Raw genomic sequence first — 25,650 nt, forward strand, 5'->3', positions numbered from 1 at the left:
AGATGCTAAAGAATAACTCTAGACAATTTTGGAGTGTCATACGGGGCAATGAGCGCAGTGCAATAGCTTTACTAACAACGGAAGGACATCCAGTGCTTGACGTAGAATGCGCGTCCGTATTCAATGATACATTTGTAAAGGCTTTTTCTCACCCAGTAGTTACCAATGCACAAGATACCTTGCCATTACGTCATTACTTGCCCATGGACGCCATCTTTATTACTTCTGAGGGTATTCGTACAATCATTAAGAAACTGAAAAACTCATCATCATGTGGCGTCGACAGCATCAGTACAAAATTCTTGAAAAATACTATTGAATACTCCTCTATCATATTGGCATGCATTTTTTCACAGTCCCTGCAGCTATCTAGCCTTCCGGAAGACTGGCTGATAGGTAAGGTTGTGCCAGTTCACAAGTCAGGGGTAACACACAATCCATCAAATTTCCGTCCAATTTCACTCACATCTGTTCCATGTAAAGTTTTTGAACACATTATCTTCACTCACCTTGTCAATTTTCTTGAGTCATACCAGTTTTTTACACCCTCACAACATGGCTTCCGCAAAAAATTTTCTTGTGAAACACAGCTTCTAGTCTTTACTAACGACCTGCATCATTTACTTGATTCTGGATTCACAATAGACTGTATTTTTTTAGATTACTCCAAAGCATTTGACAAGGTTAGTCATCATTTACTACTTTTTAAGCTCGGTCAGTTAAATCTAGATCCCAATCTTCTAAACTGGATTCGAGCTTTCCTTTTTAACCGTACTCAGTTTGTTTCCGCAAATAATGTTGATTCCCCAGTCCAGCCAGTGCTATCGGGAGTTCCCCAGGGGTCTGTATTGGGACCATTACTTTTTTAATTTTCATGAATCACTTACCCGATAACATTTCATCAAAGATTTGCCTATTTGCGGATGACTGTGTAATTTATCGGAAAATAACTAACCAAGACGATGTTGCCTTACTTCAGACCGACTTAAATACTATACATTCCTGGTGTCAAACGTGGAACATGGAATTGAACATTTCGAAATGCAAATCAATGCGCGTATCCCGCACCTTATTAGCATCACCACACTATCATCTTGATAATACGCCTCTTGAGTCTGTTTCATCTTACAAATATCTCGGTGTTAACGTTTGTAGTAACCTATCATGGAACCATCATGTGAGGCACGTCGTCACCAAAGCTAGCCGATCACTTGGATACTTTCGAAGAAACTTCTATATGACACCCCCATCACTTAAAAAGCTTCTCTACACAACTTACATTCGTCCGTCACTTGAATACGCATCATCTATCTGGGATCCCGCTGGTACTACACTGATAAAAGAACTTGAAAGAGTGCAGAATCGTTCCGTTCGCTTCATCTTATCCAATTATGACCGCACAGCCAGTGTTACCATGATGAAGTCACTACTTAACCTTCCAGAACTTACAATTCGGCGTAAAATAGCCCGGATCGCTCTTTTTCATAAAATTTACTATCACAACAATCATCTCCGCAATCAGTTCATTAAATCCCCTCCTTTCATTTCATCTAGAATTGACCACCTCCAAAAAGTTGATGTTCCTCGTTGCAGAACTGTAACCTATTCACATGCATTTTTACCTAGAACCACCTCCGAATGGAATCAGCTGCCACGAGTAGCTACAGCTATCATGGATACAACACGCTTTAAGGATTTCTTGAATAACATGCTTAATATTGCTTAATTATTTGTATTGAATTTGTCCTTCTGTTTTTTGCTTATTGTTGTTTTAGTTTTAGATGTTCAAATTACTCTGCTTTATCTTGAATGCGACTGTTTCAGTTCATTTTTGTATTAAGATGGTGATTGTTCATGCTTCTTATTGTGATTGTATCAACTGTTTTTCCAATTTTCGTCTGTAATATGCCCCTCCCCTCTGTAATGTGCAAACCCTGAGGGTAAAATAAATAAATAAAACTAAGTACTTGGGTGTGCCGCTCGAGCACTATGATGATACCACACAGTACTGGTCCGATGAAGCTGATAGAATGAGTGAAAAATGAAAGGGTTGGCTTGGCCGAAATTTGTCAATATTTGGACGCGCTTCTGTGTGCAACCTTTCTTTAGTAGCGAAAGTGTGGTATATTATGCAGGTCTTATCAATGTGTCGTTCAAGTGTGCAAAAAATGCATCGCGTTTTTGCGGTATTCATATGGGCTTCTAGTTGGGAGAGGGTAAGCAGAACCAATTTGTTTCGTTCAGCCCGCAGTGGTGGGCTAGACTTGTCGCATTTGTTTATCAGACAAATTGTGTCGCGTTTTCTTTTTTTTTTCGGGATCAAAAAAATGATTTTCTACGCACAGTAATTCAAGTCTGTTTGGGAAAAGCACTGCCGCAATATATTGTAACGACCAGTGATGTGAAGGGAGGAAGTATTAGGGGATATCTGCGCGAAGTAATTGATTCACTTCATATGTTGCGTGCGCGGTTTTCTGTGTGTATGTGTGCTCCATGACAAGAAAAACACTGTAAAAGATTTAGTTGACACAATGTTGCCAATACCATTGTTCAAGTCTGTAAACTTGGGAGGCCAAGGAGATGATGTACTCAAACGGGTGAAAAATATGCCAATTAGACCCTCTCAAAAAACGTTTTTCTTTAAGCTACACACATACACGCTACCCGTTAAAACATGGTTAGACGAAAAAGGAATATATGTGCCATGGACAGTAAACTGCTTACTTTGTAAAAAGCCAGAGACCATCGAACACGTTTTCATCGATTGCTGGGACCCAATATTTCATTGGGATGTCTTGCAACGTACGCTTAAAAAACAACTACCGATTACACCTCTTGGTATTCGATATTTGCCAACCGATACCGGAGGAGTTCTGTACGATATGTTTATGCTCCTTGGCCTCCACAGTCTGTGGAAAACGAGAATGGCAGTGCGACACTCGGATGTCGATACCCGTCTGGCGAGAATAAACTTCATGGAAAGTGTCGCATATATTCGGGAAATATATCGTGCCCAGAGTGAGCCTCCCGAGTGGGTAGCTATTCTCGATGATCTGGTTAAGCTGAAGCGATTTTAATATATCATGTTAGCCAAAGTGTGGTTGACATGTTTTAGCATTTGAATTTGTTCTTGGTTTGTGCTGTAAACAGACAATAAAAAAAAGGTACAGCTCAGAGGTAGAGCGCTCGCTTTGCATGCGAGAAGTCCCGGGTTCGATCCCCGGTACCTCCACGTTGGCTGAATTACTTTTGTTTTTTTATACAATAGGAAAAACGATAACCTAATTATTTCGCACTGCGCACATAATAGCCCGCAATGCGCACTGAAGGAATCGCCTTCCGTGCACTGACTTCCTCCGCCGCCACATAATAAGTGTAGACCTTAGCGCTTGAAGCCCTAATGCACGCGATTGGATCAAAACTGCTCAATTTTTGATATGATTCCATTAAGATACTACACGAAGTGCGTAATATTCGCATTTACACGCAATTCGGGGGTATAGCTCAGACATTCTGCTTCCAGCTCCCGAGCTAAACAGATCGCGGGATCATGGGCTCCAACGGAGCGGCTTATGCGGCTGTTAGCCGCGGCAACAGGATTTCGACGGAGGAAGATAAGGAATTCCAGATTATTCTTCCTCGGCTACCTACAGGACGTATCGTTGTAAATACAGTTTTTTTGCACGGCGACGCTCGTGTTCGCCCGTTTCGTGTAGAAGATTTTGGAGACGCGCTTCAAGCTGTTGGTATGCTCTCTGGCGTCGTCGCTCTTGGAGCGTACATAATCAACCATGTATGTGCGGTGACGATGAAGACAGCCGAGCCTGCCCAAAAACTGGCGGCACTGAAAGAGCTGCAGGTGAAGGGGCGTCGCTGCCTGGTGATCGACCCCAAGAAAAAACAGGTAAAGCTTCGTATCCACTGGTTTCTGCATGGGGTGGATGACGAAGACGTGAAGACCGCGCTGGCCCCCTTTGGCAAAGTGACAGAAGTGACCCGGGAGCGTTGGCGAGTGGATGGCGTTTCCTACAAGGGCCCTACGACCCGAGCAGTGCTGCTGCAGCTAGAGACTGGGATGAAAGTTGAAGATCTGCCCCACCAGATCCGCGTCGCCGGCGAGCTTCCGCTGGTGGTAGCCCCAGGTGGCCCCATGCAGTGCCTGCGCTGCCGGGGCTCTGGTCACGTTCGTCGAGAATGTAAGGTTCCCCGTTGCTCCCGGTGCAGGCTTTTCGGACACAATGATGCGGACTGTGTACGTTCTTACGCAGTAGCCGCGGGCTCGGCGCTGAGCGAGCCGTCGACATTAGACCACTTGATGGACGTGGCCGAGGCGGAGGAAGCGGGCAAAGGAGATGGAAACAGCAACGAGGCGCCAGAAACGAGCGGGACGACCACGCCGACCGAAGGAGGACGGAACATTGTATGCCCCTCCAAGGAGCCGGCAGCTACAATCGAGAGCGCGAGGACGGCCCCGCAAGAAAATGAGAGCCGCCAGCCAGCTACGGATGCTACGCAGGCGGAGGAAGACAACGCGACAGCAACTGGCGCCCGCGTCGAATGCGTCTCGGCACCAGTCAAGAAGTCCTTGCAGCAGGAGGAGAAAGTCGACGGAAAGGTCGGCGGTGACTCCGAGCCACCGCCCGCTAAGACGCTATCAGGAAGGCGCTCCTCCCTCAAGCCTAAGCTGGAGGCTGACCGTAGGCGAACTCCGCTCACGGCGACTGGATGGCCACGGAGGCGTCTAGCGGTCAGCTAGACGTTAAGGTGAGCACCATGCTCCGGGCCTTCTCCCCTCCCGTTTAAATCAGTAATGGCTACCAACCCGTCGCTTAGCCTCGGCACGCTAAACGATCGAGGTCTGGCTGCCAAAAGGAAACAGTCAGGTGTACAGACTGCTAGTGGACCACGACCACGACGTTTTAGGAGTGCAAGAAACCAAGGTAGACGGCGAGGAGGAGACCGGGAGCATGGTGCAATGGTTCACGTACAACTACTATACGGTAGTGAGCCACGCCTTAGGGACTTGGGCGGGGTGTGTCTTGCTCGTGAGGAAGCTTCCAGGCCTGGTCATAGACGGTTACTTCTCGTGCACTTCCGCTCGACTTTTCGTTTGTGATTTCGGTTATTGCGATGTCCAATGGCGCGTGCTATGCATCTATGCGCCTAATACGGTGCAAGAAACGGTAAATTTCTTCTTGAACATAAAGCCCCACTTCTCTGTGCGCAAAATGATAGCCTGTGTTGGGGACTTCAATTCTGTATGAAACATCAAACATCGTCTACGCGACGCGTAATCTACGACAAAGCCATCGATATCATGGCGCAGATCATACACGAATTTGAATTAGAGGATATCGGTCAGTTTTTCGGGGCTGACCGAGAAGTGAGGTACACGCACTTCCAGGGAATAAGTCACGCACGATTAGACCGTATCTATCTATCGTATGATTCAGTAGAAAAATGCCAGTGCTATGCAGTTACTGCCGTACCTTTTCTGACCACTGCCTGGTAAAATGCAGGGTGGGCCGCAAAAAAGAACGAAAAGAATTCGTCTGGGAACTGTAGAGCATGAATGCTGAGCTTCTACGGGATGATACGTTTAACGAAACGGTAGTAAATGCTCTGAATTCTTTTGGAAAAGACAGTTCGATGAAGTTGGGCGAGGAATAGGAGTTGTTCAAGCAAACTATTAAAATCAAGTCAATTGAAAGAAGTAGCGTGCTACGATATGAAGAGAAGGCCAGAAAAGGGGATTTGAAAACATTGCTGGAAAAGTTTGTGACACTCGAATGCCTGCCACCCGGCGCTTATCAAGAAGATATGCGTGCTATTACGAAGAAGCTCGAGGTTTTCTATGAATAGCGTTATCGAGGCGCGCTCGTGCGCGCGAAAGCAGAAAGACTAGCATGCGGGGAAATGGCTTCGAAAAGAGCACTGGGACTAGAAAAAGAGCACTCCAGACGCAAGCAGAAGACAGCCGAGGCTGCCTTCTGCTTTTTACTACGACCCAGTTACTACCACCCCGTTATATTCAATGGTCTCAAGGCCATCGGATATAACGGGGTGGTAGTAACTAATATGAACCATATAGGGCGTGCATTTGAACATTTCCGGAAGCTTTTCGCATTCAGGCCCGTCAACCTGCAAAGTTTCAAGCACTTATTTTTGCAGCGAATGCCACAGCTGTCGAGTGAAGTCAAAGAAACGTTCGAAAGACGAATAACTGAACAGGAAGTGATAAAGGCAATCCAAGACCTGAACCCGGGCAAGTCACCATGTCCAGAGCGTGTTTGTGCCGCTTGGTACAAATCGTTCAAAAGCCACCTAGCTCCTCTCTTAACTGCAGTTTGATGAAATGAAACATACGAACTGAAAATATTTCCACCATCCTTTGGCCAGTCCCATACAGTACTAATACATAAAACAGAAGAGACCGAAAAGCTCAAGCAACTTTCTTCCTATAGACCCATAGCGATTACTAACTGGACAACAAAATACTGATGAAGGTGTTGGCTCGACGTATGCAGTCAGTCATTAACGAAGTAGTTAGCCCACACCAGACGTGTGGCATTCGCGGAAGAACCATCTTTACTAACATTCATAAGTTAAAGTGTATGCTGGGGTATTGTGACGCCGTGTGCGATGCAGTAGCGATCCTCCAGCTTGACTTGGAGAAAGCGTTTGATTGTGCTTCTCACGAGATATTGCTCACCATCCTTGAACATGTTAATTTCGGCCACATAATCACTGAGGGGGTGACCATGGCGTACCGGAGTTGCTATGCGAGACTTACAAATAATCAAATGCTGGGGGCCCCCATTAACGTGAAACGCTCCGTTCGCCAGTGTTGTCCACTCAGCCCACTCCTGTTTTGTGCTTACATAGAAACGCTATGTCAGGCCATCATCGAAAATGAGTACATTGAGGGATTTAGTCTTCAAGCAGCAGAGGTGAAGTTATTGGCATATGCTGACGATGTGGCTGTATGCTGTGAAGATACGCAAAGTGTATTGAACGCTGTGAGTATCGTCAGACAGTTTGGTAACGCCACTAATAGCTTCGTGAACTGGCAGAAATGTTTGGGGTTTCGGCATGGAAGATGGGCGTCCACACCACACCACTTTTCGAACGTAAGCTGGGTCACGACGCCAGTTAAGTACCATGGCGCACCCCTTGATGCCTACAAGGACAGTAGCGAGTACTGGAAGGAGCGGACAAAAGAACTAAAAGAACGAGCCGACCGATGGAGCGCCGGTCACCTGTCAATATTCGCGAAAGCAACAGCGTGCAACATGTTTCTCGTGACAAAGTTCTGGTACGTAATGCAGGTCCTACAGTGCTCTCGGATTAATGTGCAGAAACTGCACCGCGTGTTCGCTGTTTTCGTGTGGACATCGAGCTGGGAGCGATCCAGCAGAGATAATCTCTTACGGCGCGTGAATGATGGCGGTTTGGGGTTGGCGCACCTCTTCTTGCGTCAACTGGTAAACAGGTTCTTCTTTTTTCGAGACAGAAATTACCCATTTCTACGCACCGTTATCCAAATGGGGATGTCAAGATCACTTCCCGAATTCGTTGTAGGCACCGAAATAATGCCAGGACTAGTTCGTGGTTTCTTTACGGAAATAATTCAGTGTGTTTCTTTCTTGCGTGTTCGTTTTTGAAGTGCATATCTCTGGAGTGTAAAACGGAAAAGTTATATCGTGATTTGTGTGACAGTGTTCTGCTGGTACCTATGTACAGAGCCCCGTAAAGTGGAAGCCCAGGCTTAAATGTATTGAAAAGGGTAAAGATGATGCCTGCTCAACCAGCCACGAAATCGTTCTTCCTTAAATTACACACCGGTACTCTACCCATTAAAATCTTTCTTGAACAACGTGGGTTCTACATGCCATGGGGAACCCACTGCCTTCTATGTAAAAAAAAATAGAAAGCATAGACCATGTCTTCATCCACTGTTGGGAAGGGGTCTTTTTCTGGGACGTGTTGCAAAAAAAGGAGCTACCTATAGATCCCCACGGAATCATGTTTCTGCAAGTATAGGAGGACGAATGTTTCCCGTACGACCTGATCATGCTTACGGGCCTCCACTGCTTATGGCGCGCAAGAATGGCGGGCTACCATTGTGACCCGGATGCCTGACCGGCGCGTCTGTACTTCCGTGAATGCATGCAGCGGTATGTGGAAGTGCAGAAGTTGCAACAGCCTGTCCCTGAATGGCTTTACAGGGTTGAACCCCTGACAGCACTCAAGGAATTTTAATACGACAACGTCTTGCCACTGTAGCGGACGGCAACGAATGTAAATATTACTGTTTTTTTTTCCATTTTGTGTATTCATTCCCTTTTTCTTCTTTGGTGTTTGTGTATTTCATTTAAGGAATTTGTGTTGTGACATGTCGAGGACTGGCAATAAAGAAAACGAAAGGGGGTATAGCTCAGACTTCCGGCCACCGTAGTGTACGGACGTGGCTGATATGAGCTCCGGCGGAGCGGGTGTAGTGGCCCACCATAGCCGCGGTTCCAGGAATGAAGTGTCGCAGGATTATGCAATCATTTTGCCCGCACTGCCAACTGGGTACGTTGTTCAAAATACCGTTTTTCTACATGCTGATGTGAAAGGTAGACCATTTCGCGCAGAAGATTTTCGTGAGCCACTGTTTCAGCGTGTTCCGCCCACCGAGGCTCTTGAGCTCGGCGCCTATCAAATGAATCATGTATGGGCGGTTACGTGCAAGACTGCTGAAGGCGCGACAGCAGTTATTGGCCGAACCGGAATTGACGGTCAAGGGCCGGAGATGTATCGTAATTGATCCAAGCCACCGCGATGTCCATCTGAAGCTTCATTGGCTGCTCTACCATGTACGCGAAGAAGACGTGCGAAACGCCCTGAATCCCAACGGACCGTCTTGGAAATACGACTAGATAAATGGCGCCTTGATGGCTACAGCCAACAGAACACCATGACACGCACAGTTGTGGTGCGACTGAAGGCTGACGTTACGTTGGACGATATACCACATCAGCTGCATGTTGGAGGTGAGCTAGCCCTTGTCGGAGCGCCCGGAAGAGCGCCAAGGTGTTTGCGCTGCCAACAAATTAGTCACATAAGGAAGGACTGCCGCGTGCCGAGGTGCAACGTTTGCAAACGCTTTGGCCATGCCGTAGAAAACTGCTCGAGGACAAATTCGGCAGCTGCCATGACCACGTTGAGCACGGAGAAATCCGAGCTCACCATGGACGAAGCGGAAGCAGAATAATGTGTGAATTCTGCTACAACATCAGGAGTACAAGGGACAAGCACGAAACCGTCGTAAGCAACCTGAAAATACTACCGCGGAAAATTTGACAGCCACTGCACAGGTAGAAATTGCAGTAGATGCAACAGCCAAGATAAAGGGCTCCGAATTCATTGAGGGTGGTGCCAACAAAACAACTGGAAATAAAGAGACAGCGCATGTTCACCACAAGAGTGCCGAAGTGGACGCCATGGATTGCCGTGAACCAGAAGACAACAGTGCGCTGGGAAAGAGACCAGGAGACGACGCCGGTGCAGAGACAAAGTACGCCAACAGCAGCGAACCGCCGACGAACGCGTTCACCAGTCGCCGGCTGCGGCCCACCCCAACGCCAAACGTTCCGGAGGGGGAGAAGAGCGCGGCTAACCCGCCCACTTGACAAGACGGTTAACGCACTGAGGGTGTACCCGAATAACAGGGCACAGACTGTTTGGTGAGCGCATCCTTTCTTTAAGATAAAAATAGCTGTTAGACTTGAAAGAGCAGTTCGTTTCGCCACTCTAAATGTACGCAGGCTGTCGTCTAGAAGACGCCAATACCAATTAGGTAGGCTGTTTGGGGAACATGATTTAGACGTGATCGCCATGCAAGAAACAAAAGTACAGAGGGAGGACGAAACTGATCGAGTGGTTGCGCCTTTCCGCACAACGTATAATGTTTGTGTGTCGCATTCCAACGGCTTATCGGGAGGGTGTGCAATTTTTATAAAAAGATCGATAGGCGCTGTTGAGACAAGCATAAGAAGCAGTGAGAGCGGACGCTTCGTGGATTGTGATTTTTCGTTACTGAATTTTGAATGGCGCGTGATTTGCTTGTATGACCCAAATCATCAGAACAAAAGAAAGGCATTCTTTGAAGATATTGTTGGCTTTCTTGATTGTAGTAGATATTTGATATTGATTTGTGACTTCAACTGTGTGTGCGCGACTGAAGACCGCTCGAAACGTGTAAATTTGCGCGATGAGAGCGCACTCTTTTTGAGGGGATTGATTGCATAGAATGGGCTAGAAGATGTGGCCCTCTGTATGTGTAATGGCCAGGTTGAGTTTAAGCATTTTCAAGGCCAAAGTCAAGCGCGTTTGGATAAAGCCTACATCCCGCTTGACTTTGTGATGTGTTGTAACGGATAGGTTGTTATACCAGTGTCTTTTAGCGACCACTGTTTGGTAAAATTCCCGCTTGGGACAAAGTAAAAAATGCCTAAGTTCAACTGGCACCTCTAGAAATGAAATAATAGCATCATGAAAGATGAAATTTTTTCTAATAAAGTAAGTGAAGCGTTAACGATGTTGTATGAAGTTGGAAAAGATGACTGGGAAACGAGGTGGGAAGCTTTTAAACAAGATGGTAAATTGAGTGCTATAGAACGTACGACTAACCTTAATTTTGAGAAGAAACAAGACGAGAAGAAATTGCAGTCGCAACTGCAAGCGCTAATAAAGGAAGAGAGCGTCCAACCGGGCTCTTTCACTGAAGAAATCCAAAATAACAAAAACAAGCTGGAACTTTTAGACAAAGAAAGGTACAGAGGTGCTATTATTAGGTCAAGAACAGAAAACCTTTGGATGGGCGAAACACCGACAAAGCGGGCACTAAGTGATGAAAAGCAATATGCACAAGGAAAAGAAGTTAGGGAAATAATGTACAATGGCAGACTGACGAAAGAAAAAAGTCAGATAATGAACGAGTTTGTTGAACACTAACGCGATTTGCTTGGAAAACGTATTCTGATGGCGAGTGGATTTAGTGAACATTTCCTTTCTTTACTGCCCAAGTTTGACGACGAAACTGAAAAAAAGTTTGGAGGCTCTTATCAGTACACAGGAGATTAAAAAAGCTATTGATTACTTAAGCACTAGAAAGACACCTGGCCCAGATGGAATCGGAGCACAATTCTATAAGATGTTTAAAGAGATGGACAGCGCGCTGTTCGAAGTTATCGAAGAGGGGTATGAAAAGAAGCTACCACGGTCTTTCACTGAAGCGCACACTGTTTTAATGCCCAAAACGGATGATGACATCAAACATCAGTATGTGACGTCATATCGCTCTATTAGCCTCTTGAATACGAATTACAAAATTTTCATGAAGGTGCTGGCCAAGAGAATGCAGAATGTCATTCAAAACATTGTAGGACCGCACCAGACATGTGGCATAAGAGGTCGTAGCATTACGACAAATATACACGTAGTAAGAAGTGTCTTAGAGATTTGCGATGACTTTGGAGACCAAATAGCAATGATGCAATTAGACTTGGAAAAAACTTTTGACCGTGTCTCCCATGAAGTGTTGTTCAACGTGTTAGAACATGTGCAAGCTGGAACTGCGTTTCTTGATGGATAAAAGATGGCGTACTCGCAGTGTGGAACACGCCTGGTGTTTAACAGGACACTCAGTGAAGAAATTGACATACTCAGTTCTATCAGACAAGGATGCCCGGCCTCAGTCTTACTTTTTGCCATATACCTAGAGCCTTTTTGTTTATCAATTATCCAAAATTCAAACGTGCACGGATTTAGATTACAGAGTACTGAAGTAAAGATTCTTTCATATGCTGACCATGGTGGCCGTACTCTGTCAAGATAGGCAGAGTATATGTGAAGTTGTTCATACAGCCAAACAATTTTCTTCCATGACAGGTAGCATGATTAATTGGGACAAAACAAGTGCGTTTTGGTATGGTAATTGGGATATGAAGCCTGATGTATACGTAAATGTAAGATGGTAAACCCGCCCACTGAAGTACCTAGGGCTGCCACTCGAGGTTTATCGTGACAATGAGTACTGCAAGGACGAAGCAGAAACAATCGGGCAAAAAACAAACGCCTGGGGTGGGCGGGAGTTCTCTATTTTTGCACGGTCGTCTGTATGCAACGTGTTTTTAATAGCCAAAATATGCTATGTGTTCGAAGTCTTTTGTGTGTCAAGGGTGAATGTGCAGCAATTTCACAAGGTTTTCGCCGTGTTTGTGTGCAGATCGACCTGGGAACGAACAAGTAGCTCAAATTTATTCTTACCGGTCCGAAACGGTGGATTGGATTTGTGTCACTTATTTATTAGGAAAGTTATGTCTCGTTTTATTTTTCTCCGCGACCAAAGAAATGACTTTTTGCAAACTCTAATAAAATTAAGGCTGTGTTCACACGTTCCAGAATTTGTTGTGTCATCGAATAACAATATGCGCCATTATGTGACTGGATTCTTGCGTGAAGTAGAGCATTCTTTTCAATTTCTGAAAGTGCGCTTTCCACTAGAGTATTTGTCCTCTGTAAAACGGAAAACACTTTACAAAGACCTTGTCGACTGTTTGTTGTCAACACCGCGGTACCGATCTTTATTCAATGTCAGACCCGGACAGGACGTGCTAAGAAGGGTTAAAAAGATGAACGTAAAACCGGGAACAGTAACTTTCATCTTTAAACTTCATTCTGGGACGCTCGCCGTAGAGCAATGGTTAGCTGATAAGGGACTCTACGTGCCATGGAAGACAAACTGTCTACTTTGTAAGACGCCCGAAACGGTAGAACACGTGTTTATTTACTGCTGGGACGCCGTTTTCCATGGGGACATTCTGCAGCGCACACTGAAAAAGGACCTACGCATCACGAGTTATGGCATTCCTTTTCTGAGTGTGGACAATGAAGACGGCGTCCCGTACGACATGTTCATGCTGATAGCACTTCACAGCATCTGGCAGTCTAGAATGGCGGTCCGCGATGCCGACGTTCACGCACGTCCTGTCAGGGGAATTTCATTTTAAACATGGATTATATACGCGAACTGTATAAAGTGCAACCAGAGCCTCTACCTCTGTGGCTACCTCTCTTGGACGAATTGTGTAACTTGAAAAATTTTTAATGCGAACACACCGGATCAAGACTTGGTGCAAGTGTTTCCTTTTATCATTCACGTTTCTCTGTTTCCACGACCTGTAAAAGAAAACAGGCAATAAAGAAAACAAAGGGGGCGTATAGCTCAGAGGTAGAGCGCTCGCTTTGCATGCGAGAAGCGCCGGGTTCGATCCCCGGTACCTCCACGTTGGCTGAATTACTTTTGTTTTTTTATACAATAGTAAAAAGGATGAACTAATTATTTCGCACATAATAGCACGCAATGCGCACTGAAGGAATCGCCTTCCGTGCACTGACTTCCTCCGCCGCCACATAGTAATAAGTGTAGGCCTTAGCGCTTGAAGCCATAATGCACGTGATTGGATCAAAACTGCTCAATTTTTCATACGATTCCATTAAAATACTACATGAAGTGCGCAATATTCATGTTTAAACGCAATTCGTCTGCGATGAGCTCCGCTGGAAACAGCGCATCGGCCCTCGGCCGAGGATCACACCCACCGTCAACTACTGATTCCGGTAATTATAAAGTCGTTCTCCCTCGTCTACCGACTGGCAATACCGTTCTCAATTCAGTCGTCCTGCATGCTGACCTGGCGGGGCGGCCGTATCGGGCCCCGGACTTTCGCGATGCACTCCTTTCAGTGCTAAATGCAACTGAGGTGGGCCACCACACTGCTGCTATGCTTCCGTACTCACGCAGAACACTTGTACTGGTGCTTCTGCTGCTGATCCTGGACAATCTACCGAGTCGACCCCGCTGTCTGGATGGGCTCATGATGAACGTTTGGATTAACGATACCAGAGCCTTCATAACGGAACCGTTTGCGAGTTGCTGCGCGCCTTTGGGTTGCCTGCATCACATTGCATCGCCAACGCTGGAGGCCACTGCCGTGTTCGTCGGGCAACAAGGGGCCGCGTCACTTATCTGGCTGCTTGAAAAAGGAGGGATTCCTGCGGACACCGTGGGCCACGACACTGCTGCTTTGCATCCGTACTCACGCAGAACACTTGTACGTCACCCTCGAGAACGACCCTAAACTGTTAACTAAGAGAGTTACGGAATTGGAATTCATACTTCAAACTCTACCTTCTAATCAGCCCGTTTCAAATGAAAATACTGACATCTCTAAAATTCAGGACAAGGTGCACGACCTGGAAAATCGGTCAAGGTGGTCAAACGTGTTGTTTTTTGGCACTAATGACAGCGATGCAGCTGAGCCTAGGGAAAATTCAGAGCTACATGTGAGGGAATTTTGCCCTCAAAAGCTTGGCATTGCTATTACCTCCGTTGCCAGAGCTCACTGCTTAGGACGTTTTTCGACAGACAAGAAGCGACCCATCATTGCAAGATTTTATAATGAAAAAGAAGTCGAATCTGTCCTTAGTCTTGGCTACAAACTAAAGAACACTAATTTAAGTCTATCACGCGATTACTCGGAGGCAGTTTGTCTGAAACGCCGTGGACTGTGGCAGTTTTCTAAAACGATAAGGAAGGAGGGGGACCGCATTCGTCTGTTGTTCAATAAACTTCGTGTGAACAATGATGTTTATCTCTGGGATACCACTGGCAATCGGGCTGTGCGTGTGTCCGAGTCTTCTACCGAATGACACTATCAAAGTCATCATGATGTTTCCGATCGTGCACCACCATCATTGTCAAGACAGAAGTGTTTAGATAAGATGTTTCCTATACACTAACATCAGAAGCGTTACGGCGAAAAGTGTTGCCCTCTCCTCCCTTATCGACTCCACTGGAGCCTTGATATTAGCACTGACTGAAACGTGGCTTAACGATTATATTGACGACGATGACATCCTTTCATGCGGATCAGGTTTCAATTTTTTTTTATGTGACAGAAAGGACAGGAGAGGATGTGGCGTCCTTATTGCGGTGAAGCAAGAACTGATTACCGTACCAGTTGTTGTTTCCTCTTTTCTGGAATGTATATTCATCGCGATAAAGTGCATTACTACAAATATTATTGCCGGTGTGTTGTACCGTCCTACCGACCTGTACGATGGGTTTGCTGACGAATTTTGCTGCCTACTGACTGATGTGTGTGCGCGTTTTCCAACTTCTGTCCTAATTATCTTTGGTGATTTTAATTTCCCCAGTATCAATTGGGACACTCTGTCTCAGCAAGTGATAAGGATGCGCACGCTTTTCTGCAGTCTTGTCAAGATTTTCACCTAACTCAGCTCATTACAAAGCCCGCGCGATCCGCAGGTACCACTGCCAACATTCTCCACCTGATTCTAACCAATAATCCCGATGCTTTTTCTAAAATATCTCACCTTAGTGGTCTTTTTGACCATGCCATCATTACCGGGTGCATCAATCACCGTATGCTTAACAGGAAAACTACCTCTAAGCTGATCAGGTGTTATAACTGGGCTAATTTTGACCAGATGAATCTCGAATTAACCAGTTCTTCTGGACGGTTCTTAGCTGAATGTACTTTCCTTTCCATAGAGTAGAACTGGACGCTGTTCAAAACAACCCTACTTAACCTCATTACAAGATTCATACCGTATCTCAATTAGGTGCAGTAAAAGAGCGCCTTGGTTCAGTGAGTGGCTGCGAAGAGCCAATAAAAATAAAAAGCGTCTGTATAGGCAGGCAGTTGCTAACAACCTATTAACTACGCGATAAACCTACAGGAAAAGCGACAAGGGTTACCAAAGAATGCTGAAAGCCACCCGGCGCCAGTTTTACAGTGACGTCTTACCCACTATGCTATCTAACAATCCCCAAAGATTTTGGATCGTAATTCACCCACATTCACGTCCCGATTCATCCTTAACAAATTCTAATGGGGATCAGCTGGATGATGCCCATTCTGCTCAACTTTTTAACAACGCTTTTTCGTCTGTTTTCACTCATGAAGTCATTACCCGTTCTCTAGCACTCAGTTCACTTCACGATTATTCCATGCCCTCTATAGTCATAAGTGATGATGGTATTCTTTCTTTATTAAATAACCTTAAAGATACTACAAGCACGGACCCGCTTGGCTTTAACTACAGAATACTTCGAAATATATCTCAGAGTATTTTTCAAGTCCTATCTGCACTTTTTCTCAGTCTTTATCATCTGGCTGCATCCCTCATGACTGGCGAGTAGCTAAAGTAATGCCAATTTTCAAATCTGGCAGCCGCTCTGATCCCCTGAACTACAGACCCCTTTCATTGACTTGCACCTTCTCAAAGCTCCTTGAACATGTCATACACACCTGTATCATTAATTATCTGGAAGATCGCAACATCATATTTATTAGCACCGTTTTCGCAAGGGATTTTCTTGCGACACTCAGCTTGCTGGATTTACTAATGACTTATTTACTTTAGTAGACGCCGGGATTCAAGTCGACGCTTTGTTTCTCGATTTTCCTAAGGCATTTGATCGGGTCCCCCACCATACTACTCAAGTTATCGCATCTCAGTGTTCACCCTCAGGTTTTAGCATGGATTAAAGACTTCCTCTCATCTCGCGTTCAGTTCACCGCTGTTAATGGTTCTAACTCTTCAATGGCTCAAGTCACATCCGGTGTACCCCAGGGAAGCGTGCTTGGTCCCCTGCTCTTTCTAATATTTATTAATGATTTACCCAATTTTGTATCTTCCCAAATTAGACTGTTCGCGGACGACTGTGTTGTGTACCGAGTCATTAAATGTGAGACTGACCACCAATTTTTACAAACTGACCTTGATTCAATTAACACTTGGTGTTCACCGTGGCTAATGATCCTAAACCACTCTGAGACAAGGCTGGTCTCCTTTACAAGAAAGTCTTCCCGCATCCCAACCGCATACACTATTAACCCTTTCAGCCCTGGCGTCGTTAAATGACGACAGGACCTGCAATCGGAATTTTCAGCATGAAAAAAGAACCGAAACTGCTTGTATTTTTCCCCACTCGTACTATTGGAAGTACTAGTGCCATCGCCATGTTTAGTCACGTGACTCTGCGGAACCGTGTCGAACGAGGAAGAAGAAATGACAACAATCAACATGGCAGACACGCCGTCAGGTACGTGCGCTCTTTTTTAATATTTAATTTAATAGCCCCTGCGTAGTTTACGTTGCGATTTTTTATATAGTCTCTAAACAGATTGCAGAGAACGCGTGTGCTTGAATAAGCATCATTGCATGGTGATATTACTTGTAAGAAGATGTTTTTTCCGTGTGCGGTTTTGACGACAGCAGGGCTTTGTGGTTGTGTATGGCGTGCCGTCGGTTTGCCATGCGTCCGATTTCAGTGCGTGTTTTCTTTTTTTTTTTTTTCAGGCACGCCTATACTGTGTATACCGACAGATACATTCTATTCCCGCCAGGACTTGCGTTCTAGGCATCTGGAAGAATGCACGGATGCAATTTTCCGTGAGCTTGATAATGGAAACTTGTCTGATGTGGAGGGAGAAATCGACGGATCTTCCGACAGCGGTGACGAGTTTGAGCAGCCTGAGCCAGAACAGGCAGAAAGCGAGGATGAAAGCTCGGACGATGATTGCCAACCATCGACAGCTGCATGGACAAGGAAGAAGTTCATAAAACCGGACACAACTTTTCAGTGCGAAGAATTTGCTTCAGTGAATGCAGATGAAGAAATGCACTCACCGTGGGGGTATTTCTGTCGCTACATTCCGAAGAGCGTATTCATTGAACTAGCCGAAAAGACGAACCAGTATTCGGTACTGCAAGAAGGCAAATCGGTAAATACAAACGAGCAAGAGATCCGACAACTCTTTGCACTTCACCTCATCATGGGCGTCATGCGATACCCAAGGCTGCGGTTATATTGGAAGCCGGAAATGAAGACTAGGCTGGTTGCATCTACCGAGCTCTCACGGAACCGCTTTGAAAAGCTGAGACACAATCTCCACATTGTTGACGTGTCTCGGCCTGACCCTGATGATCGCCGCTGGAAGGTAAGACCTCTTCTTGATAAATTCGAAGAAAGGTGTCAGGCACTGCATGTGGAGGAGCGATTGTGTATCGACGAACAAATTGTTCCCTTCAAAGGAAAGCTGGATATCAAACAGTACGTGAAAGGGAAGCCACACCCCTGGGGTATAAAAATCTTCATGCTTTGTGGAGAGTCTGGCATTGTGTATTCTTTGCTGCCGTATCAGGGGTCAACGACATGGTTAGAAGAAAGTCTCAAGCAACAATGTGATGTGACAGGTGCTATAGTGTCACAGCTGGCTTATCGAATTCCCTGCGACAAGGGACACAAACTATATTTTGACAATTATTTTACATCGCTACCTCTTCTGCGCGCGCTGCTACACAAGAAAATATTTGCGGCAGGAACTATTCGAACCAACCGGTGTGAAAAATGCCCATTGGAGTCAGAGAAAATTCTAAAGAAAAAAGGCCGCGGAACTTCTGCTTCCATGGTCAGCAAGGACGAAAAAGTAGCTGTCACGCGATGGTATGACAACAAAGCTGTGACCATGGCATCGAACTTTGTGGCCATTGATGACGAGGACAACGCCAAGCGGTGGAGCAAGACGGATAAGTGCTACATTGAAGTGAAACGCCCAGCTGTTGTAAGGATGTACAACAGCAGCATGGGTGGAGTCGATAAAACCGACTTCCTTGTAGCGTTCTACCGTACGAAGATTCGGTCACGAAAGTAGACGCTGAGGATGATATTTCACGTTATCAATGCCTCGGTTGTGAACGCATGGCTGGAGTATAGACGTGATGCATCTGCACGAGGGCTGGTCCCTGCCAAGCAACTGGACTTACTTGACTTCACCCTCCATATTAGTGAAGCACTTGCACGAGCCGACAGCCTGCCAAAGATGCAAAACCGAGGAAGGCCGTCACTCTCCCCTCTGGTGACTTCGAAAAAAGCAAGATATGCTGAAAATCGGCCTGTACAAGACGTAAGGTTTGATAATGTGGGACACTGGCCTCTTCGTACCGACAGCAGGGAACAGCGTTGTAAGCTCGAGGGATGCACAGGACAAACCCGTATCGTGCGAAAAATGCAACGTCCACCTGTGTCTTGCAAATGCTCGAAACTGCTTCAGAGGCTTCCACATGAACAATTAGTGATGTTTGTGTTTGCCATGACTGTGTTTTCCATCTCTGAATAAATTAGCTTTTCACTGCCTTTCGCAACCACTGAGCCCTGATGTGCGGTTTTGACGACATGATTGTAAACCGGTAAATAATAACACAAATGACTTATTTTTTGCTCAGGCATGATTCTAGAGTCCTTATGGTGCAAAATATGCACAGCAAAAAAATATATGCAAATAATAGAAAATCCAGGGCTGAAAGGGTTAATCACGTAACAGTTGAGACAGCTTCTACTTACATATATTTAGGAGTTCACCTTCAGTCCGACTTAACCTGGAACTATCACACTGATCTGATTCTAGCAGCTGCTACCCGTTCTCTTGGCCTCTTAAAACGTAACCTTCGACACGCTCCGGCGCCTGTGCGTAAACTTGCTTATATCACCCTAATCCGAACTAAAATCGAGTACGCTTCAGCCATATGGGACCCGGATCAAACGTACCTCATAGATAACATCGAATCCCTGCAGAACCGTGCTGCTCATTTCATTTTTTCAGATTACTCACGTTTCACTAGCGTCACAGTGTTAAAGGCTCGTGCTGGTCTTGATAACCTTTCCCATCGTCGCAAACTTGCTCGCTTAACACTTTTTCACAAAATTTACCATCATCCGTTGCTTCATGACGATTTCTTTCAATCACCATCGGCGGTCTTTCCACGCCGTGACCATCCTTTCAAGACCAAACGCATCATTTGCCGCACTTCATATTTTGCGAAATCATTCATACCCAAAACAATTATTGAGTGGAACCTGCTGCCAGCTTCAATCGCAACTGAAATGAATTCGTCTAAATTTCATGGACTCCTAAAAAATTAATCCGATGAGTAGCTTTACTTCTAGTTTTGTTCCGTTACCGCAATGTGTTTCATTTTTAATACACACATGTATTTGTTTGTGTTCTGTTTATTTCGTTGCGTTTTTCCATTATGTCTCATTGAGTGTTGTTCTTCTGCTTTTTTATTCATGTTGCCTATTCCTTGAAAACGCTTCTCTAGATGTTTGTAGAATTTTTGTCACCCCCCTATGTAATACCCTCGTTGTGAGGGCCTTTAGGGGTTTCCTGATATAAATAAATAAATAAATAAATAAATAAATAAATAAATACCCTCGGCGCTGGACAATACCAGATGAGCCATTTGTGGTTAGTCACACGTGTCAACAGCAGCGCGAAACAGAAACTTGTCGACAAAGACGAGTTGCTGGTGAAGGGCCTCAAGTGCCTTGTCATAGACCCGGAATGCAAAAATATCAAGATGAAGCTTTTTTGGCTTCCCCCACACCTCGAGCAGAGACGGATTGTTGAAGCGCTAAAGCCATATGGCACAGTGCAGTCCATCACGAGAGAAATGTGGCGGTGTGACGGCATGGAAGGCTGGCAAATGACTAATCGAGACGTAGCGTTCACATTGAAAGATGGGGTTTCTGCCAGTAATCTGCCGCATCTATTGAGCATATACGGCCACCAGTGCCTTATCTTGGTTCCTGGCCGACCACCACTTTGCCTCCGGTGCAACAGAGTTGGGCATATCCAACGACATTGTAGAACACCGCGCTGCAGTAACTGTCACCGCTACGGTCACCCTGCTGATGCATGCGCCGGAGCCTACGCCGATAACCTTCGTGGAAATAGACCTGCTGAGAATGTATACCATCACCGATCATCTAATGGACGTGAGCGAAGTTGTGGATGCAACTGGCGAAACACTCCCTGAGATTCATCGACAAGAACAGATTAAGCCGTCATCGGCTGACATTAGCCTCAGTCAGAAGCCTGCGAGCGAGGATGAGACTAAGGCGCCTGACGACGAACCAACTGTGTCATGGGCAGAATCGCCACCAGTTCAAGATCGCTCACCGTCAGTGGAATCTGGATCGACGTGCGAGGCCGCTAAGAAGCGTCCAGCGCCATCTGACAATCCATCGCCCTCGGGAAAGGAGGCTCGCGTTCCCAAAGTGTCAAAGTTGACAAAACCGCTCCGGAGAACACCTACTCCTGCAGATTTCCCTTTTGTTAACGTGCACCAAAAGGACCATAGTGCATCACCTCATCAAGAAGGGAGTGGTGCACCTCTGGAGCAGCGTTCAAACGCTGCACCTACCTAGGTAATCATGGCGGGCGCTCTTCAATTCTATTTTGGCACTTTAAACGTCCGTGGCTTACGAAGTAAGCGACGGAAAGTACAGCTTCTTCATTTGTTACGCAGTAGAAAATTAGATATTGCTGCTATTCAAGAAACAAAGATTGAATCCGACAAAAATACACAAGTAGCTGTATCTCCATTCCTATCTGACTATAATGTTTGTGTCAGCCATGCAGTAGGCGTTTCCGCTGGTTGTATGTTATTTGTTAGCAAACATGTACGACGTGATTTGCTACATTTGTTTACAGATAGGGAAGGGCGCCTAATCTGTTGCGATATTGATATCAGTGGCACCAGTTTTAGATTTGTGTGTGTTTATGCCCCGAACAAGTTACGTGAGCGCGAGTGTTTCTTCTTATCTCTAGAACATCAGTTTTGTACTGAACGTGCATTGGTCATCTTCGGAGACTTTAATCGTGTTTGTAACGCGCAAGATCGTACGTCACTGAAGCTGAGACACGATCCAAGTAGTGATGATTTGCAACGCCTGATGTGTGATTATCAGCTTGTGGACATTGGAGAAAATGAAAAGGCGGGATGTCGATAAACACACTTCCAGGGTACCTCGCATGCAAGGCTTGATCAAATTTATGTTTCACTTAGCGCGCTACCTCTTATTTATGGTTACACTGTGCACCCTATATTCTTTAGTGAGAATTGCCTAGTCTCAGCATCGTTTGGCAGCCGTCGTTACCAAAGTCGGCGTATGTGCTGGGGGCTGTGGAAGTTTAATAACCAATTACATTCGCGTGAGCATTTCTTAAATCGTATTACTGAGCTTATAGCTCATGTGTCATGCCGTAAGGACTTGCAATCTTTGCTTTGTGGGAATTATTCAAACAGGAAGCTAAAATGATAGCTATCGAAGAATCATCAATATTAGCCTTTGAAAAAAAGAATAATTACAAAGAATTATATAGTTTTTGAGTGAATTGCACAAGCTTAAATGCCTACATACGGGTCAATACATTGATGATATTTATAAGGCCAACGCACAGTTACAAACTCTGAGCGCAGAAAAATACAGAGGTGCACTAGTGCGCGCGCGAGAGCAGCCTTTCCTGGAAGAGCAGCCTTGCAGTAGGGCCCTTGGTAATGAGCGCCGACACGCGCTGTATAAACAAATACTAGAGATAGAGTATGGTGGAATCATTGCTATTGAGCCTACTCTAATAACTAAAGCGTTTTTTGAACATTATCAAAAACTACTTTGAGACCATAAGCCATTGGATACAGATGCTGCCAAAAAATTGTATCGTTGCTGCCCCAGTTAAATCAGGATGCTTGCGATTATACGAACGGAAACATTGATATTTATGAGGTAACTTAGGCATCGATCCGTTAGCGAAGGGCAAGACGCCCGGCCCGGATGGCCTTACTGCCGAATTTTATCAGTGTTTTCGTTCCCTCTTATCGCCATTATTACTTCAAGTGTACCGAGAGGCCTTGCAAGCAGGTTACCAACCGCCATAATGTACGAAGGGCACACCGTCTTTATAGCCAAAAGCGATGATGAGACTAAATTGCAAAAAGCTGAAGGATATCGGCCTCTCTACTTATGCAATGTGGATTATAAAATTTTAGCTAAGGTATTAGCTAACCGTTTGCAAGTAGTAATAAGATCTGTGGTCGGTGTTCATCAAACATGTGGCATCAGGGGCCAGTCCATTCAGACGAACATTCATGTTGCGAGATCGGTGCTAGAGTGTGTAGCTGAGGGGATTGGACAAGTGGCAATGGTGCAGCTAGATCAGGCTAAGGCGTTCGACAGGGCGAATCACTCATTCCTGTTTACTGTACTAGAGCATATAAATATCGCATCTCTGCTCCTTAGAGGTGTCAGGATATATTATGCTAATGGGTCAACGAGACTGATAGTGAATGGCTCTCTATCCGATCCGATTAGGCTTTTATCATCAGTACAAGGATGCCCTTTGTCACCACTTCTGTTTTGCTTGTATTTAGCGCCACTTTGTATGAGCATTCTTAAAGAACAAAATTTCCAAGGGTTTAAATTACTGACTAATGAGGTTCGGGTTCTTGCGTATGCAGACGATGTGGCCTTTTTTCGTAACGATAAAAAGATTGTAAGGACTGCTCTTGCAATTACAGAAGAATTTTCTGCGGCGTCTGGTGCAAGTGTTAACTTTGAAAAAAGTTCAGGTTTTTCGTTTGGATTATGGGCCACAATGCCATCACATTACGCAGGCATTCAATGGAAAGATGATCTGCTTTATTTAGGTGTGCCTCTCTCACAGTATAGAAATAGCAACGCTCATTGGTCGGGAGAAGTTGGCAAAATTCAACGTAAAGTGAATTCATGGCGAGGGCGGAATTTCGCAATGTTCATTCATGCTGAAGTGTGCAACGTGTTCTTAGCTTCCCGTCTTATGCATGTGCTGCAAGTACTGCACTGCTCACGAGTTCGCCTTCAGGCACTGCATCGCGTATTTGCAACATTTATTTGGAGTTCGAGCTGTGAATCGATGCGGCGCGACAATCTGCTCATCCCCCTTGAACGTGGTGGTCTAGGATTAGTACGCCTCTTTGTCAGGCAAATTGTTTCTCGCCTGCTTTTCTTTCGAGACAGTGACCATCCGTTTTTGCGTGAAATGTTGCAACTCCGTTTAGTTCATCATGTTCCTAATATAGTAGTGTCATCAAATGCCAAAGGTGTCCCACAGGCTCCTCGGGTCTTTCTCAAGGAGGTTGGTGACACATTTCTTTACTTGAAAGTTAGATTCAGCCTTGAGTACGTGTTTACTGCTAGGCGAAAAGCAATTTCTGCGGCACTGGTGGGCTCTATTTTCCCAGATCCTTTGTATCGTGCACCTTATTTAAGCCGACCATATCATGATGCACTTAAGCGCGTCCGAAAAATGTTTGTACCTCCTCGAGTGAAAACATTTTACTTTAAATTACATTCAGAAACAGTTCCTGTTAAAACTTGGTTAAATTCGAGGGGTTGCTTTGTGCCGTGCTCAACAACCTGTCTGCTCTGTCCCCGTGCAGAAACCATAGATCACTGCTTCATAGACTCTAGGGACGCTGTATTTTTTGGGACATTCTCCAACGGACGCTTAAAAAGGACATTGACATAATTCCATATTCAATTAGGTTTCTGCCGTTTCAGGTTTCGGATTGTCCTCCCTATGACATGTTCATAATACTTGGCTTATATAGCATGTGGAGAAGTAGATTGTGTGATCGCCATGCCGAAAGCCTGCGATCTACAAAATCCTTCTTTCGTGAAAGTGCTGCCTATGTAAGAAGTGTGTACGCTGTGCAGGACCCTCCGCCAGGCTGGATGCACCTGTTGGATGCTTGTGTGTGTTTGCCTGAGATTTAAGTGTCTAGTTGTGTGAACGTTTTAATACACTTTCAGTTTTGTTTTCTATGTAATAAAGAAGAAAAACGGGGGTATAGCTCAGAGGTAGAGCGCTCGCTTAGCATGCGAAAAGCCCCGGGTTCGATCCCCGGTACCTCCACGTTGGATAAATTATTTTTATTATATAATAGTAAAACGATGAACTAATTATTTCGCACGGCGCACATAATAGCACGCAATGGGCACTGAAGGAGTCGCCTTCCGTGCGGTGAATCCTCCGCCGCCACGTCGTAGTAATTGTAGGCCTTCGCGCTTCAAGCCTAATGCACGTGATTGGATCAAAACTGCTCAATTTTTCATACGATTCCGTTGAAATACTACACGGAGTGCGTAATATTCCCGTTCAAACGCAATTCGGGGGTATAGCTCAGAGGTAGAGCGCTCGCTTTGCATGCGAGAAGCCCCGGGTTCGAACCCCGGTACCTCCACGTTAGCTGAATTACTTTTGTTTGTTATGCAGGTAAAAACAAGCAAAGCGAGCGCTCTACCTCTGAGCTATAATTTTGTTTCTTTATTCACATAATCACCTACATATATAAAAACACGTTGGCCTACTTGGACCAATGTGACAAGCTAAAGTTTCTCGAAATTCACCAATTCATCAAGAATACCCAACCAGACAGTGGGATCTGCCTGTACACGATATATCTCACGTATGAAAATAATGCTCTGAACAAAATTTTCTCGTGCTGAGCGCACATTCACATCAGCGTGCGTTACCGCCATCCGTGTCTTCCAAAGACTATGGAGGCCCAGGAGCATTATCATGTCGTACGGGAAGCCCTGATGGCTGTCTACCGGCAGGAAACGTATACCCTGTGCTGTTATCGGCAGTTCCTTTTTAAGAGTTCTTTGCAAGATGTTCCAATAAAATA

At 45.4% G+C, this 25,650-nt stretch overlaps 3 non-coding genes and 1 pseudogene across 3 annotated transcripts; all 4 read left to right on the top strand.

Moving 5' to 3' along the window:
• The first annotated feature begins 13,260 nt into the window (after positions 1-13,260).
• Positions 13,261-13,334, top strand: TRNAA-UGC (transfer RNA alanine (anticodon UGC)). The gene has a single exon. It is a non-coding gene; the product is annotated as a tRNA-Ala (tRNA).
• Positions 13,335-13,598: 264 nt separating this feature from the next.
• Positions 13,599-21,349, top strand: LOC142574912 (uncharacterized; annotated as a pseudogene).
• Positions 21,350-24,803: 3,454 nt separating this feature from the next.
• On the top strand, positions 24,804-24,875 carry TRNAA-AGC (transfer RNA alanine (anticodon AGC)). Its single transcript has one exon. It is a non-coding gene; the product is annotated as a tRNA-Ala (tRNA).
• Positions 24,876-25,131: 256 nt separating this feature from the next.
• On the top strand, positions 25,132-25,203 carry TRNAA-UGC (transfer RNA alanine (anticodon UGC)). The gene has a single exon. It is a non-coding gene; the product is annotated as a tRNA-Ala (tRNA).
• Positions 25,204-25,650: the final 447 nt, after the last annotated feature.

This window comes from Dermacentor variabilis, chromosome 3 (assembly GCF_050947875.1).
Source record: "Dermacentor variabilis isolate Ectoservices chromosome 3, ASM5094787v1, whole genome shotgun sequence".
Lineage (NCBI taxonomy): Eukaryota > Metazoa > Arthropoda > Arachnida > Ixodida > Ixodidae > Dermacentor > Dermacentor variabilis.